Below are 12,544 nucleotides of genomic sequence, written 5' to 3'. Positions count from 1 at the left end.
ATTGTTTATTAGGTGGCCATCTTGATCTGGATAAGAACAAGGTGATCTCCATGTTGTGACAGTTTCTTGTTCCCGTATACTGGGCAAAAAGTGGGAATCAGTTATTGCTAAGTAACCGGTTTCTAAATAAACAAATGAAGGGAGGGGCCAAGGGCTCTTGAATGCTGGAATCTTTGGGGCTCAGGTGTCAAAAAGCTCTCTCTCTCTGTAGTGTGGTATACCTTCCACACTGGCTACTGCAGGCCAATAACCACTCACTGAACGAAGTTGTTATCTTGGGGTTTATTATTTTCTTTTGGGGAGCAGACGTGCACTCTCGGACTAGATCCAGTTAGTTAGATCTGACACTTACCCATAGATGACGTAAAGAGGGATAGGATGGGTCTGAGATAGGGTTACTTACCTGTCTTCGACACCTGTGATCCACTGTTGGTGTCCATCGCTGATCTCACCAGTCCGGATTCTGCAGCCTCGCCACAAGCAGTACCCGAAGGAGGTAGAAAAACATCTTTGCTTTATTGAGTGTGTGTGCGCATGTGTATGTTTATATTCCAAATCTCCAGTGTCCTTAATCCATCCCCCTCCCCTTCCTTCCTTCTCCTTTAGTAAATAAAGTGTTGTTGTGAGTTAATATCAATCTGGTTTCTTTTATTCCAGCTCTGATAAATGGGCTTAAGGGGAGACCTAGCAGGAGGTATACTATAAGGGTATGTCTACACTACGGAATAAGGTCGAATTTATAGAAGTCGGTTTTTTAGAAATCGGTTTTATATATTTGAGTGTGTGTGTCCCCACAGAAAATGCTCTAAGTGCATTAAGTGCATTAACTCGGCGGAGTGCTTCCACAGTACCGAGGCTAGAGTCGACTTCCAGAGCATTGCACTGTGGGTGGCTATCCCACAGTTCCCGCAGTCTCCGCTGCCCATTGGAATTCTGGGTTGAGATCCCAATGCCTGATGGGGCTAAAACATTGTCGCGGGTGGTTCTGGGTACATATCGTCAGGCCCCCGTTCCCTCCCTCCCTCCGTGAAAGCAAGGGCAGACAATCGTTTCGCGCCTTTTTTCCTGAGTTACCTGTGCAGACGCCATACCACGGCAAGCATGGAGCCTGCTCAGGTAACCGTCACCCTATGTCTCCTGGGTGCTGGCAGACGTGGTACGGCTTTGCTACACAGTAGCAGCAACCCATTGCCTTCTGGCAGCAGACGGTGCAGTACGACTGGTAGCCGTCCTCGTCGTGTCCGAGGTGCTCCTGGCCACGTCGGCTGGGAGCGCCTGGGCAGACATGGGCGCAGGGACTAAATTTGGAGTGACTTGACCAGGTCATTCTCTTTAGTCCTGCAGTCAGTCCTATTGAACTGTCTTATGGTGAGCAGGCAGGCGATACAGATTGCTAGCAGTCGTACTGTACCATCTTCTGCCGGGCAGGCAAGAGATGAGGATTGCTAGCAGTCGTATTGTACCATCTTCTGCCAGCAGGCAAGAGATGAGGATGGCTAGCAGTCATACTGTACCATCTTCTGCTGAGCAGCCATGAGATGTGGATGGCATGCAGTCCTTCTGCACCCTCTGCTGCCAGCCAAAGATGTAAAAGATAGATGGAATGGATCAAAACAAGAAATAGACCAGATTTCTTTTGTACTCATTTGCCTGCTCCCCTGTCTAGGGGACTCATTCCTCTAGGTCACACTGCAGTCACTCACAGAGAAGGTGCAGCGAGGTAAATCTAGCCATGTATCAATCAGAGGCCAGGCTAACCTCCTTGTTCCAATAAGAACAATAACTTAGGTGCACCATTTCTTATTGGAACCCTCGGTGAAGTCCTGCCTGAAATACTCCTTGATGTAAAGACACCCCCTTTGTTGATTTTAGCTCCCTGAAGCCAACCCTGTAAGCCGTGTCGTCAGTCGCCCCTCCCTCCGTCAGAGCAACGGCAGACAATCATTCCGCGCCTTTTTTCTGTGCGGACGCCATACCAAGGCAAGCATGGAGGCCGCTCAGCTCACTTTGGCAATTAGGAGCACATTAAACACCACACGCATTATCCAGCAGTATATGCAGCACCAGAACCTGGCAAAGCGATACCGGGCGAGGAGGCGACGTCAGCGCGGTCACATGAGTGATCAGGACATGGACACAGATTTCTCTGAAAGCATGGGCCCTGCCAATGCATGCATCATGGTGCTAATGGAGCAGGTTCATGCTGTGGAATGCCGATTCTGGGCTCGGGAAACAAGCACAGACTGGTGGGGCCACATAGTGTTGCAGGTCTGGGACAATTCCCAGTGGCTGTGAAACTTTCGCATGAGTAAGGGCACTTTCATGGAACTTTGTGACTTGCTTTCCCCTGCCCTGAGGCGCATGAATACCAAGATGAGAGCAGCCCTCACAGTTGAGAAGCGAGTGGCGATAGCCCTGTGGAAGCTTGCAACGCCAGACAGCTACCGGTCAGTTGGGAATCAATTTGGAGTGGGCAAATCTACTGTGGGGGCTGCTGTGATGCAAGTAGCCCACGCAATCAAAGATCTGCTGATATCAAGGGTAGTGATCCTGGGAAATGTGCAGGTCATAGTGGATGGCTTTGCTGCAATGGGATTCCCTAACTGTGGTGGGGCCATAGACGGAACCCATATCCCTATCTTGGCACCGGAGCACCAAGCCGCTGAGTACATAAACCGCAAGGGGTACTTTTCGATAGTGCTGCAAGCTCTGGTGGATCACAAGGGACGTTTCACCAACATCAACGTGGGATGGCCAGGAAAGGTACATGACGCTCGCATCTTCAGGAACTCTGGTCTGTTTCAAAAGCTGCAGGAAGGGACTTTATTCCCAGACCAGAAAATAACTGTTGGGGATGTTGAAATGATTTAACTGGGAATTGGTCCTGCTTCGAGCAGGGGGTTGGACTAGATGACCTTCAGGGGTCCCTTCCAACCCTGATATTCTATGATTCTATGATTCTATGAAATGCCTATATGTATCCTTGGGGACCCAACCTACCCCTTAATGCCATGGCTCATGAAGCCATACACAGGCAGCCTGGACAGTAGGCAGGAGCTGTTCAACTACAGGCTGAGCAAGTGCAGAATGGTGGTAGAATGTGCATTTGGATGTTTAAAGGCGCGCTGGCGCAGTTTACTGACTCACTTAGACCTCAGCGAAACCAATATTCCCACTGTTATTACTGCTTGCTGTGTGCTCCTCAATATCTGTGAGAGTAAGGGGGAGACGTTTATGGCGGGGTGGGAGGTTGAGGCAAATCGCCTGGCTGCTGGTTACGCGCAGCCAGACACCAGGGCGGTTAGAAGAGCACAGGAGGGCGCGGTACGCATCAGAGAAGCTTTGAAAACCAGTTTCATGACTGGCCAGGCTACGGTGTGAAAGTTCTGTTTGTTTCTCCTTGATGAAACCCCCCGCCCCTTGGTTCACTCTACTTCCCTGTAAGCTAACCACCCGCCCCTCCTCCCTTCAATCACCGCTTGCAGAGGCAATAAAGTCATTGTTGCTTCACATTCATGCATTCTTTATTCATTCATCACACAAATAGGGGGATGACTACCAAGTTAGCCCAGGAGGGGTGGTGGAGGAGGGAAGGAAAATGCCACACAGCACTTTAAGCACAGCACTTTAAAAGTTTACAACTTTAAAATTTATTGAATGACAGCCTTCTTTTTTTTGGGCAATCCTCTGTGGTGGAGTGGCTGGTTGGCCGGAGGCCCCCCCACCGCGTTCTCGGGCCTCTGGGTGTGGAGGCTATGGAACTTGGGGAGGAGGGCGGTTGGTTACACAGGGGCTGTAGTGGCAGTCTGTGCTCCAGCTGCCTTTGCTGCAGCTCAACCATGCACTTGAGCATACTGGTTTGGTCCTCCAGGAGCCTCAGCATTGAATCCTGCCTCCTCTCATCACGCTGCCGCCACATTTGAGCTTCAGCCCTCTCTTCAGCCCGCCACTTACTCTCTTCAGCCCGCCACCTCTCCTCCTGGTCATTTTGTGCTTTTCTGCACTCTGACATTATTTGCCTCCACGCATTCGTCTGTGCTCTGTCAGTGTGGGAGGACAGCATGAGCTCGGAGAACATTTCATCGCGAGTGCGTTTTTTTTTCTTTCTAAGCTTCACTAGCCTCTGGGAAGGAGAAGATCCTGTGATCATTGAAACACATGCAGCTGGTGGAGAAAAAAAAAGGGACAGCGGTATTTAAAAAGACACATTTTATAAAACAGTGGCTACACTCTTTCAGGGTAAACCTTGCAGTTAACATTACATACATAGCACATGTGCTTTCATTACAAGGTCGCATTTTGCCTCCCCCCACCGCGTGGCTACCCCCTCAACTTTCCCCCCTCCCTGTGGCTAACAGCAGGGAACATTTCTGTTTAGGCACAGGCAAACAGCCCAGCAGGAATGGGCTCCTCTGAGTGTCCCCTGAAGAAAAGCACTCTATTTCAACCAGGTGACCATGAATTATATCTCACTCTCCTGAGGATAACACAGAGAGATAAAGAACGGATGTTGTTTGAATGCCAGCAAACATACACTGCAATGCTTTGTTCTACAATGATTCCCGAGTACGTGTTACTGGCCTGGAGTGGTAAAGTGTCCTACCATGAAGGACGCAATAAGGCTGCCCTCCCCAGAAACCTTTTGCAAAGGCTTTAGGAGTACATCTAGGAGAACCGTGAATGCCAGGGCAAAGTAATCCTTTCACATGCTTGCTTTTAAACCATGTATAGTATTTTAAAAGGTACACTCACCAGAGGTCCCTTCTCCGCCTGCTGGGTCCAGGAGGCAGCCTTGGGTGGGTTTGGGGGGTACTGGCTCCAGGTCCAGGGTGAGAAACAGTTCCTGGCTGTCGGGAAAACCGTTTTCTCTGCTTGCTTGCTGTGAGCTATCTACAACCTCCTCCTCATCATCATCTTCTTCGTCCCCAAAACCTGCTTCCGTATTGCCTCCATCTCCATTGAAGGAGTCAAACAACATGGCTGGGGTAGTGGTGGCTGAACCCCCTAAAATGGCATGCAGCTCATCATAGAAGCGGCATGTTTGGGGCTCTGACCCAGAGCGGCCATTCGCCTCTCTGGTTTTCTGGTAGGCTTGCCTCAGCTCCTTCAGTTTCACGCGGCACTGCTTCGGGTCCCTGTTATGGCCTCTGTCCTTCATGCCCTGGGAGATTTTGACAAAGGTTTTGGTATTTTGAAAACTGGAACGGAGTTCTGACAGCACGGATTCCTCTCCCCAAACAGCGATCAGATCCCGTACCTCCTGTTCGGTCCATGCTGGAGCTCTTTTGCAATTCTGGGACTCCATCATGGTCACCTGTGCTGATGAGCTCTGCATGGTCACCTGCAGCTTGCCACGCTGGCCAAACAGGAAATGACATTTAAAAGTTCGCGGTTCTTTTCCTGTCTACCTGGCCAGTGCATCTGAGTTGAGAGTGCTGTCCAGAGCGGTCACAATGGAGCACTCTGGGATAGCTCCCGGAGGCCAATACCATCGAATTGTGTCCACAGTACCCCAAATTCGAACAGGCAAGGTCGATTTAAGCGCTAATCCACTTGTCAGGGGTGGAGTAAGGAAACTGATTTTAAGAGCCCTTTAAGTCGAAATAAAGGGCTTCATTGTGTGGACGGGTGCAGGTTTACATCGATTTAACGCTGCTAAATTCAACCTAAAGTCCTAGTGTAGACCAGGGCTAAGGCTCCCCAAAGTCTACTGGTCGTATAGACTGTAAAAAATCCTTACAGAGAGAGAGACTGTGTGTGTTTGTGTGTGACTGTGTGTTGGTGGACTGTGTGACAGAGTGTGTGTTGGGGAGTGTGAGACTGTGTGTGTGTGACAATCTGTATTGGGGGACTGTAACTGATGAGAGGCAGAGTGTATGTGGGTGTGAGAGCCAGTCTGTGTGTGTGTTAGGGAAGTGTGAGAGACAGTGAGTGCACTACCACTTTAAGTCCCCCCATTTCTCCCTCCTCCCCCTTTCCCCCCGACTCACATGGAAGTTTCGCTCCTCCTGGCCTGGCCCCTGCCGGAGACCAAGTGGTGCTGCAGGCAAGGTCCAGGGAGAAACTCCACTCCGTTCAGTGGTGGGCCCGGGCTGTGCTGCTCTGGGCTCCCCGAGGCTGGATCGGCAGAGCCAGAGGCTGGCGTCCTCAGCCAGCTGGCAGAGGAGTGTGGGAGGGAGGGGGCAGGGTTAGGGTTGGGGAGAAACCCCCAGCGCGGGGGAGGGGCCAGAGAAGAGAGGATTCCAGCTGCGGCCAGCGAGGGGAATGGTGCCCCAAATTTTCGGGTGCCCTACGCAGCCGCATATGCCTAGGGACGGTCCTGTGTGCATGTGAGTGCTGGGTGAATCATAGAAGATTAGGGTTGGAAGAGACCTCAGGAGGTCATCTAGTCCAACCCCCTGCTCAAAGCAGGACCAGCACCAACTAAATCATCCCAGCCAGGGCTTTGTCAAGCCGGGCCTTAAAAACCTCTAAAGGATGGAGATTCCACCACCTCCCTAGGTAACCCATTCCAGTGCTTCACCACCCTCCTAGTGACATAGTGTTTCCTAATATCCAACCTAGACCTACCCCACTGCAACTTGAGACCATTGTTCCTTGTTCTGTCATCTGCCACCACTGAGAACAGCCTAGCTCTATCCTCTTTGGAAACTCCCTTCTGGTAGTTGAAGCCTGCTATCAAATTCCACCGCACCCACCGCCTCCCGCCTTCTCTTCTGCAGACTAAATAAAACCAGTTCCCTCAGACTCTCCAGTCTATGAGTTGCTTCATAAGTCATGTGCCCCAGTCCCCTGATCTTTTTGAGTGGTAACAGCTAATTTAGACACCATCATTTTATATGTATAGTTGGGATTATGCTTTCCAATGTGCATTACTTTGCATTTATCAACATTATATTTCATCTGCCATTTTGTTGCCCAGTCACCCAGTTTTGAGAGATCCTTTTGTAGCTCTTCGCAGTCTGCCTGGATCTTAACTTTCTGTAGTAATTTTGCATCATCTGCAAATTTTGCCACCTCACTGTTTATGCCTTTTCCACATCATTTATGAACATGTTGAATAGGACTGGTCCCAGAACAGACCCCTGGGGGACACCACTATTTACCTCTCTCCATTCTGGAAACTGACCATTTATACTTACCCTTTGTTTCCTATCTTTTAACCAATTACCAATCCATGAGAGAACCTTCCCTCTTATCCCGTGGCAGCTTACTTTGCATAAGAGCCTTTGGTGAGGGACCTTGTCAAAGGCTTTCTGAAAACTTAATACACTATATCCGCTGGATCCCCCTTGGTCCACATGCTTGTTGACTCCCTCAAAGAATTCTAGTAGATTGGTGAGGCATGATTTCCCTTTACTAAAATCATGTTGACCCTTCCTCAACAAATTATGTTCCTCTATATGTCTGACAATATTGTTCTTTATTATAGTTTCAACTAGTTTGTCCGGTACTGAAGTCAGGCTTACAGGCCTGTAATTGCTGGGATCACCTCTGGAGCCCTTTTAAAAAATTGGCGTCACATTAGCTATCCTCCAGTCATCTGGTATAGAACCTGATTTAAATGATAGGTTACAGACTACAGTTAGTAGTTCTGCAATTTCACATTTGAGTTCATTCAGAACTCTTGGGTGGATACCATCTGGTCCTAGTGACTTATTGCTATTTAATTTATCAATTTGTTCCAAAACCTCCTCTAATGATACCTCAATCTGGGACAGTTCCTCAGATCTGTCCCCTAAAAAGAATGGCTCAGGTTTGGGAGTCTCCCTCACATCCTCAGCCGTGAAGACTAATGTAAAGAATTCATCTAGTTTCTCCGCAATGGCCTTATCGTGCTTGAGTGCTCCTTTAGCATCTCGAACGTCCAGTGGCCCCACTGGTTGTTTAGTAGGCTTCCTGCTTTTGATGTATTTAAAAAAAAAATTATTACTTTTTGAGTCTTTGGCTAACTGTTCCTCAAATTCTTTTTTGGCCTTCCTAATTGCATTTTTACACTTCATTTGCCAGTGTTTATGCTCCTTTCTATTTTCCTCACTAGGATTTAACTTCCACTTTTTAAAGGATGGTCTTTTGCCTCTCACTGCTTCTTTTACTTTGTTGTTTAGCCACGGTGGCTCTTTTTTGGTTCTCTATGTTTTTTAATTTGGGGTATGCATTTAAGTTCAGCCTCTATTATGGTGTCTTTAAAAAGTTTCCACGCAGCTTGCAGATCTTTCACTTTTGGCCCTGTACCCTTTCATTTCTGTTTAACTAACCTCCTCATTTTTGTGTAGTTCCCCTTTCTAAAATTAAATGCTACAGTGTTGGGCCTCTGTGGTGTTTTTCCTGCCACAGGGATATTAAATTTAATTATATTATGGTCACTATTACCAAGCCTTATTATTATAGCCAAGCCTTATTATATTCACCTTTTGGACCAGATCCTGTGCTCCACTTAGGACTAGATCAAGAATTGCCTCTCCTCTGGTGGGTTCCAGGACCAGCTGCTCCAAGAAGCAGTCATTTAAGGTGTCAAGAAACTTTATCTCTGCATCCCGTCCTGAGGTGACATGTATCCAGTCAATGATAATTTTCGTTGCCCTCCACTAGACTCTCTCCAATTTGTCCACATCCTTTCTGTAGTGGGGGGCCCCAAACTGGACACAGTACACCAGATGGGGCCTCACCAGTGCCGAATACAGCGGAATAATCACTTCCCTCTATCTGTTGGCAAGGCTCCTACTAATGCAGCCCAATATGCCGTTAGCCTTCCTGGCAACAAGGGCACAAGCTGGATATGAGTCAGCAGTCTCGTCCACTGTAATCCCCAGGTCCTTTTCTGAAGAACTCCTGCTTAGCCACTCTGTCTCCAGCCTGTAGCAGTGCATGGGATTCTTCTGTCCTTAGTACAGGACTCTGCACTTGTCCTTGTTGAACCTCATCAGATTTCTTTTGGCCCAATCCTCCAATTTGTCTAGGTCACTCTCAACCCAATCCCTACCCTCCAGCATATCTACCTCTTCCCACAGTTTACTGTCATCCGTAAACTTGCTGAGGGTGCAATCCATCCCATCATCCAGATCATTAATAAAGATGAACAAAATCGGCCCCAGGACCGACCCCTGGGGCACTCCGCTTGCTACTGGTTGCAAGCTAGACATCGAGCCATTGATCACTACCTGTTGAGCCCAACAATCTAGCCATCTTTCTATCAACCTTATAGTCCATTCATCCAATCTGTATGTTTTTAACTTGCTGGCAAGAATACTGTGGGAGACCGTATCAAAAGCTTTGCTAAAGTCAAGATATATCACATCCACTGCTTTCCTCATATCCAAAGAGCCAGTTATCTCATCATAGAAGGCAATCAGGTTGGTCAGGCATGACTTGCCTTTGGTGACTCCATGTTGACTGTTCCTGATCACCTTCCTCTCCTCCTCCTATCTGGCTTTAAGATTACACGCGATAAGTTTATGGAGGAGATGGTATTATGGGATAACATGATTTTGGCATTAATTGATCTTTAAATATTCATGGGAAATAAGCCCAATGGCCTGTAATGGGATGTTAGATGGGGTAGGATCTGAGTTACTACAGAGAATTTTTCCTGGGTATCTGGCTGGTGAATCTTGCCCATATGCTCAGGGTTCAGCTGATTGCCATATTTGGGGTCAGGAATGAATTTTCCTCCAGGGCAGATTGGAAGAGGCCCTGGGGTTTTTTCGCCTTCCTCTGTAGCATGGGGCACGGGGCACTTGCTGGAGGATTCTCTGCACCTTGAAGTCTTTAAACCATGATTTGAGGACTTCAATAGCTCAGACATAGGTGAGAGGTTTATCGCAAGAGTGGGTGGGTGAGATTCTGCAGCCTGCATTGTGCAGGAAGTCAGACTAGATGATCATAATGGTCCCTGCTGACCTTAATATCTATGAATCTATGTGCTCCAAAATGGTTTCCTTGAGGACATGCTCCATTATTTTTCCAGGGACTGAGGTGAGCCTGACAGGTCTGTAGTTCCCCGGGTTCTCCTTCTTCCCTTTTTAAAAGATGGGCACTATATCTGCCTTTTTTCAGTCATCCGGGACCTCCCCCGATTGCCATGAGTTTTCAAAGATAATGGCCAAAGGCTCTGCAATCACATCAGCCAATGCCCTTCGCACCCTTGGATACATTAGATATGGACCCATGGACTTGTGCATGTCCAGCTTTTCTAAATAGTCCTTAACCTGTTCTTTCACCCCTGAGGGCTGCTCACCTCCTTCCCATACTGTGTTGCCCAGGACAGCAGTGTGGGAGCTGACCTTGTGTGTGAAGACCAAGGCAAAAAAAGAATTGAGTACTTCAGCTTTTTCCACATCATCTGTCACTAGGTTGCCTTCCCCATTCAGTAAGGGTCCCAGACTTTCCCTGATCTTCTTCTTGTTGCTAACATACCTGTAGACACCCTTCTTGTTACCCTTCACATCCCTTGCTAGCTGCAACTCCAATTGTGCCTTGGTCTTCCTGATTACACCCCTGCATGCTTGAGCAATATTTTTATACTCCTCCCTAGTCATCTGTCCAAGTTTCCCCTTCTTATAAGCTTCCTTTTTGTGTTTAAGCTCACTGAAGATTTCTCTGTTAAGCCAAGCTGGTCACTTGCTATATTCGCTATTCTTTCTGCACATCGAGATGGTTTGTTTCTGCGCCCTCAATAAGGCGTTTTTAAAATACAGCCAGCTCTCCTGGACTCCTTTCCCCCTCATGTTAGCCTCCCAGGGGCTCCTGCCCATCAGTTCCCTAAAGGAGTCAAAGTCTGCTTTTCTGAACTCCAGGAGCCGTATTTTGCTACTCTCCTTTCTTCCTTTTGTGGGGATCCTGAACTCAACCATCTCATGGTCACTGTTTCCCAGGTTGCCACCCTACTTCCCCTACCAATTCTTCCCTGTTTGTAAACAGCAGGTCAAGAGGAGAATGGCCCCTGGCTGGTTCCTCCAGTAGTTGAACCAGGAAGTTGTCCACAACACTCTCTAAAAACTTCCTGGATTTTCTGTGCACTGCTGTATTGCTCTCCCAGAAGATGTCAGGGTGATTGAAGTCCCCCATTAGAACCAGGGCCTGTGTTCTGGAAACTTCAGTTAATTGTCCGAAGAAAGCCTCGTCTACCTCATCCTCCTAGCCCGGTGGTCTATAGCAGTGGTCTCCAAACTTTTTTGATTGTGCACCCCTATCAGTAAAAAGAATTTTGAGCACGCACCCCCAATATATGTATATTTATTTGCGTATAAATGATATACATGTACTACTGTACTAATACATTATAAAAATACACAAAAATAGACATTAAAAAAGATGAGATAAAGATGAAATAAACAATATTTTTAAAATATTTTTTATTTATTAACAGTACAAAAAACCTTTTTGCTCTCACTAAAAAAAATTATTAATAATATTTTTAGTGAGAGCAATGTGATTGAATATACTTTATTATTTTTGAAAATCTTGGTTTAACACTTTGTGATACAGCAGGCATTCAGGGTGGGGTGCTGGGTCTGGGAGGGAGTTAAGGTGCGGGAGGGCACTCAGGGTGGGGATGCGGGAGGAGGCTCAGGGCTGGGGCAGGCAGGACATGCAGAGCACTTACCTGGGGCAGCTCCTGTTTGGTGCAGGGGGCATGTAGGTGGCTCTGTGCAGCGCAGCACCACCCACATGGCCACGATTCTGGGAGCCGCGATTCTGGGACCTGCCCCCCCACGGCAGACAGGGCCATCCGGAACACAGGGGCTCTAGGGCCCTGGGCTAAGGGGGCCCCGGGGCCCTGGCCTGCAGCTCTAAAGCCCCTTTCTGAATGCAACCCTGCAAGCATGGGCTGGAGGACTCAGGAGGAGCAGGGGAAGCCGCACAGCCCGAGGCCGGAGAGAAGCGGCGCTTTCCCCTTCAAAGCGCCGCTTCTCTCCGGACGGCTTTGAAGGGGAAAGTGCCGCTTCTTTCTGGTCGCTGGCTGTGCGGCTTCCCCTGCTCCTCCACAGGCCAGAGGACTCAGGGCCGCCTCCCTTTTTTTCCTTCTGGCAGTGCGCCTCCTGCCGCGCCACCCTTTTGCTCCAGCAACGCTCCTCCTGCTGCACCCCCAATCGATCATCTTCCCCTCCCCGGGTGTGCACACCCTACTTTGGAGACCACTGGTCTATAGCACACACCCACCATAACATCACTCTTGTTGTTCTCGCTTCTAAACTTAACTCAAAGACTCTCAACAGGCTTTTCTCCAGTTTCAGACCGGACCTCTAAGGCATCATACTGCTCTTTTCTACACAGTGCAACTCCTCACCTTGTCTCCCCCACCTGTCCTTCCTCAACAGTTTATACCAGTAGGGCGCCAGTCTATCAGGGGTCACCCCGCATTGCAGGGGCCTAACGCGTCATACCCACCCCTTCACCTACTCCCTCTGCCCCCCGCCCGGCATCCTCATCCTCATCCTCATCCTCTATCTGCCGGAGAGGTCGCGCTGGACCAGGTGTGCGCATGTGTAGCGCTTTGCGTCACAGCTCCTGGCCCCACCCCCTTCGCTCTGGCTCCTGGGCC

The sequence above is a fragment of the Eretmochelys imbricata genome, chromosome 9 (genome assembly GCF_965152235.1).
Source record: "Eretmochelys imbricata isolate rEreImb1 chromosome 9, rEreImb1.hap1, whole genome shotgun sequence".
Taxonomy (NCBI): Eukaryota; Metazoa; Chordata; order Testudines; family Cheloniidae; genus Eretmochelys; species Eretmochelys imbricata.
Note: the sequence above shows the minus strand (reverse complement) of the source record.